Raw genomic sequence first — 6,000 nt, 5'->3', positions numbered from 1 at the left:
TGGGACCATGACAGTCAATGAGATCATCAAGGAAAAGAGGAGAAAGAGAGAAAGAGAGAGAGACAGAGAGAGAGAGAGAGAGAGAGAGAGAGGTCTCATTCTTCATCAATAGACTTTTATGGATTCGAAATAGATTTTTTAGGAGTATATATTTTTAAATCTTTAAATTTTTTTTCCCATGCCTACATGATTCATATTGTCTCCCTCCTCTCTTCCCTCCACCTTCCTGGCATTGAAAAGCAATTCCATTGGGTTATAAATGTATTATCACTCAAAATCTATTTTATTAGAAATTTATTCTGACAAAAAAAATCATCTCCCAGTATTTTTCACAATATGTTTGACTTTTTAATTGGGTTGTAACAAATTGTTCAAAACCTAAAATCCAATCAGGTAAATTTAGAGCATTTTTCTTTAAGTCTCTTTATATGGACTTAAAATCTATGAATTTAAGTTATATGCTGAAATTAATTTGCCCCTTTGACCAATGACTCAAAAGGCATATATATGTTAATATAGTATGTATGTATATGCATAGCCATTGACTTGGCTATTTGCTTCGTTTGGGTTACAAATTAAGAGATGTCATTCTTAACTTCCTTTTCTGTAACATTCCTAATGATAATAAATGAGCCTGGTTCCAGTAATCATACTTTGGGCTAAGCACCCACTTATTTAAAACGAGAAATGTTCTTACTTTTCCCTATCATTTATTTCTTATTTCTAAGCCATTTCTGAGTCTGTGATCCATGACAGAATGGTTTCTTTATCCCTATAGTAACTGAAGTGCACTGACTTTGGAAATTTGTCAAAGGTTTCTAAAAATCTGGATTCGGAATAATAGAATCAGAGAGTTTGAAGGAATCAAGCCCAGCCTGTATCTGAAAAGGAATCCTCATGATAACAAACCTGCTTAAATGCAACAATAGGAAGCATCCTAGCTTTGGGGTCTGAGAACCTGAATTTCAATATGATCTCTATTGCTTACTACCTGTGTGACTTTGGGCAAGTCACATAAACATTCTTGGAACTCGCTTTTTCCAGCAGTAAAATGACAGGGGTCAGGTGACCTCTGAAGTATTACTTAGTTCTAGATTTATAATCTTCCTACCAAGACTGCCAATGAGGGGGACCACATTAACTCCCAAAAGCAAAAAAATTCCACTTTTGGATAGTTCTAATTATTAAGAAATGGTTCTAAATCTATTAAATCCACATGTTTCTCTTTGTCTATTTTTGTACTTAATCTTTGAAGGGGATTCATAGTGTTAGTCAAGAATGATTCATGTAACAATAAAATACATTCAGGGAGCAGCTGGGTGGCTCAGTGTATTGAGAGCCAGGCATAGAGACGGGAGGTCCTAGATTCAAATTTGACCTCAGATACTTCCTAGCTGTGTGACCCTGGACAAGTCACTTGACCCCCACTGCCTACCCCTTACCACTCTTCTACCTTGGAGTATTGGCTCCAAGATGGAAGGTAAGGGTTTAAAAAAAAAAAAAGAATGATTCAGCCTTGGAGAAATCACTCATGTTGCCTTTTCTCCAATAGCCTGGTTTCAGCAATCTTATCCATTATTAGAGATTTTGCCAATTTACAGAAAAGTGACTCTCCAATCTTCAGTTCAGAGAGTTCTTTCTAGAAATCTTATAAATGGTCAAATTGACAATACACAGTCCTCTGGCACAGTAGCCATTTGTAATAGCAAATTATAGCTTTTGAACACCTGCCAATTTCCACCACCGTTCAAGCTTCCCAAATGCTAAGGCCAGGGAGGTTCAGTCCCTATGATTATCCTGCAACAATGCTCCCACGGTTATGGGGAGCAGGTGGACAGACGGTTGGTATTAACGGTAAACAGTTACATGACTACAGTGCAATATAGTGTTCCCATTGGACTGCATTATTCTGTTAGAGACACCAAGGGGTTAAAGACCAATGGAATCAATGACCAGTGACCTATTTGACTAGGTATAAGACATTCTGTGTATTTTCAACCCTTAGATCTAGGACCAGTTCCTTTCAAAAGGCATTGTGGGATTGGTGATCTCCATAATACCTTCCTTGATGAAGACTAAAGCAAAGAATTCCTTCAGCATGGGAAACTGCAGGAACTAAGCAGAGAAAGGACTCGGGAAGGGACAGGCAAGTGATTGAGTGTATGTTCTATCTGGAAAGTAAGAGAAGGGGGAGGCAAAGGTTTTCTTGCTCCATGGAAGTATTGCAAATTGTGCTTTTTCCTGGTGGTTGGGGGTGGAGGACTGATCTCTGATCCCTGTTGCTTTAATAAGTGAGTCATAACGCTGGAAGGCAGAACTAAGTGGGGGAAGGGACCAACTCCAGACTTAGCAGAGTTCTCTGGAAGTCTGAATAAGTTCAGAAATGTTTCCTTGGCTTGTTTACTGGAAAGTTGTAAAGAGGCAATTAAGCAAGCAGTAGATCAGGCAGAAGCCCGGAAATGGAGTGAGAGCTCTTCCACTGATTGCATAACATTCCCTGTGTCTGTGTCTGTGTCTGTGTCTGTGTGTGTGTGTGTGTGTGTGTGCATAGCTGGCCCCAGTATGGCTTCCTCTTGTGGGTGTGTATTCCGAGTTGCTCCTGGACTTTAGAAAATGAGTTTACACTGTCAGGCAGGGAGTTTGAACACAGAGACGGGCTTCTAGAACTCGCCTTTTTTTTTCTTTTTCTTTTTTTTGGGGGGAGGGGGATAAAGGACCACCTACTACAGATGAAACTCTTAGACTGCCTAAGAGAAACAAAAGGAAAAAAATCAGGCAGGTGGCTGACACAGAAAAAAGGGTCCTGAACCAGGAGCCCGGAAGACCTGAGTTCAAATCTAGTCTCAAAATCTAATAGCGGTGAGTCTGGGCAAATTATAACCTTATGCATCAGTTTCTTTATCTGTAAAATGGATTAATAAAACCTACCTTCCAATGGTGCTGTCAGCATAAGATGAGATAATTGTAAAAATACTTTGCAAACCTTGTTATATATGTAACATAAACTACTGTGGCCCCTTCTGCCTCCCTCAAAGTTTTCTGATACCATTAGAGAATTTGAGATATCTCCATTCTGGGTATATGGCTCCACCCCTCACTGACGATTTCCCCAAATAAAGGCAGTGTTGCCCTTGAACTCTAGTGTCATTATCCACTAACAGACTAGCTTTTACAAAGGAATATAGAAATCATAAGGCATAATAAATAAATAAATTTACTCTCCCAACATGTAGAATTATAATCTTCCTCCTCTTCCTCCCTTGTATTACCTCAGTTTCTGTGGATAGGAAAGGGATTGATTTCAAAACAGCTTAGAGGGGCAGGTAGGTGACTCACTAGATTGAGAGCCAGGCCTAGATACTGGAAGTCCTGGGTTCTGATCTGACCTCAAGATACTTCCAAGCTGCATGACCCTGGGCTAGTCACTTAACACCCATTGCCTAGCCCTAACTACTCTTCTAAGGGTTAGAAAAAACCAACCCAGCTTAGTTCCTATATATCATACTGTCAGTTCCAAATCTAACTAAACCTCCCTACGACTCAATTTTAGGCATTGTGGTTTCTCAAGATTTCTATGGTGGTTGATTGCAATACCCAGCCTGCAATTCTGGCTCCAAAGTTGTCTTAGCTAGAACTCTTAGAGGACAAACAACATACAAAAGAAACAAACACCTCCATCCAGGCGAGATGGTGAGAGCAGTTATTAAAAGAGAAGGAGCTGGGGAAGGAAATCTTTTCCCTGTTTTAGTTCAAGATATTCTCAATGTGGCTATATTGAGATACTCCCTCTGAACACAAGAGATAAAAGTTGCCTAAAAGAGCTCAGCAAAAAGAATGAGTAGGGAAAGGCAACTAGATGGCACAGTAGATAGAGCATGGCTCTGGAGTCAAGAATGCCTATGCTCAAATTGGACCTCAGCTGCTTACTAGCTGTGTGACCTTAGGCAAGTCATTTGATTCTGTTTGCCTTTGTTTCCTTCTCTGTAAAATGAGCAGGAGAAGGAAATGGCAAAGCCAATATCTTTGCCAAAAACAAACCCATCTGGGGTCACAAATAATCAGACATGACTGAGTAACAATGGAAAGAGCAGGTGATTCAGTCTCACAAGTTTTAAAGATTGCAGCAGTCAATCAAAGGAGGCTACCCCTACCCATTGTGGTAAGGGATGCAGAGGGCTCCATATTAGTCAAACTAGACATGATCCAAATGTCCTTCAAAGATGTCTCCATTTTAGAAATGACCATGCCCAGAGAAGCCTGAGGTACATATAAATGGAACTATCCTAATTATTATTATTATAAAATCCAAGTGGCAAAAATGGAAATGGAAACAGACCAAATTCTTTTCAGTTAAGTGATGGTCTGGGGACAGCTAGATATGGTGGGACTCACTTCCTTAAAATGGGAATGGCTATCTTCCTCTGTCTTCTCTACCACTTTGGCCTTATCCCTATCTCACAGCTGTTATTTTTAAAAATGATGAAGGCTGATATTATGAGGAAAAGTAATGTTTTAATTACCATGGCCATGTTGGTAAATATATATAAGACCATGCGCCTAGCTAAGATCTATTCAAAATGCCCGCCAGTCCATACCTCCTATCAAAGAGCCCGCTCAGGTAGCAAAGAGGTCCTCTCAAGGCCAACCTCCGAATTTAAGCTGCCGTCACCACATCCAAAACCAGAAACCCATTGGATCAAGGAAAATGTAGTTTCAAAGTCCCCCACATGTCCACAGGAAGTCTGTCAAATACTACATATCTTGAGGCTTAATACCTCTAATGGAACTCCAGTAATTTTAAATAACACACAGCTCAGCTGAATTTCTCCTTAAAAGCTGATTTTTATACTGGCTTTCAAACTGCTTGTCCTAAATACCTTTTGTGAATCATGTTCACACACCGAAACTAGGCAAGATAACATTAATTGATAAGATTCCCTAACATAGAAAAAAATAAGTGGTGGTAACAAGAAATGCAATAGGAGGCAGGAATAGCCAAGTCTGTACTTATCACTTATTTATTTGTTTATATATTAGTCCATTTATTCAACAATAATGTATTGAGCATCTACTACATGCAACAATATGAAAGCCACAGAACTTCTTTACCAAGTGAAAATTTCCATGAAGTTTATCACTTAATACCTATGTAACTTTGGGCAAGTCACTTAATTTCTTGGGACCTCCGTTTTCTCTTTTGTTTTAAAAAAATAGGGGGAAGGGGCTTAATAACCTGGACCCGACCTAATTTCCCAGGCTTATTACACATTTTCCTCCATTACTTACTCTATGTCTCAGGCAAACTTTTTCTCAAAAAAAAAAAAAAAAAAAAAAGGTTGTTTTTTTCCCCATCTCTCATTTTCAGGTTTTTCCATTAGCTGCTCTTCCTCGTACCCAGAATTAACTCTTTTCTGATCTCTGTTTCTTAGAATCTCTAGTTTCCTTGAGAGCTCAGCTCAAACATCACCTCTTACATGAAGCTTTTTCTGATCCTGCTAATGCCACCCCCCATTACCTTGTATTTATTTTACACATGGCTCTATCTATCTATCTTTCTATCTATCTATTTCTATCTCTCTATCTTTCTATAAGTAGAGAAATAGATATAGATGTAGATATAGATCCTGACTATAGTGTACAGCACATTGAGGGCAAGAATGACTTCACTATTGCCTTTCATCCCTGGTGCTCACTACAGTAACTAGAACATAGTAGCAACTTAGTAAATGCTAGCGGATTAATTAATAAAAATAGATGAGATCAAAGATCTCTCTCAAATCTAAACTGATGAGCTTAGGATTCTAGACAAGTTTATTTTTGTGAGAAAAGAGCAAAATGTTGTGAAAGGTAGAGGGAACTTCAGATGAAACTTGTCTTGTTAGATAGGATATATTCATGATATCAAGGCAGCTAGGTGGCCCAGTGGATAAAGTACTTGGAACTGGAGTCAGAAAGACCTGAGTTCAAATTCTGTCTTAATAGATAGTTATTGTATGACCC

This window comes from Gracilinanus agilis, chromosome 5, assembly GCF_016433145.1.
Source record: "Gracilinanus agilis isolate LMUSP501 chromosome 5, AgileGrace, whole genome shotgun sequence".
NCBI lineage: Eukaryota > Metazoa > Chordata > Mammalia > Didelphimorphia > Didelphidae > Gracilinanus > Gracilinanus agilis.
Note: the sequence above shows the minus strand (reverse complement) of the source record.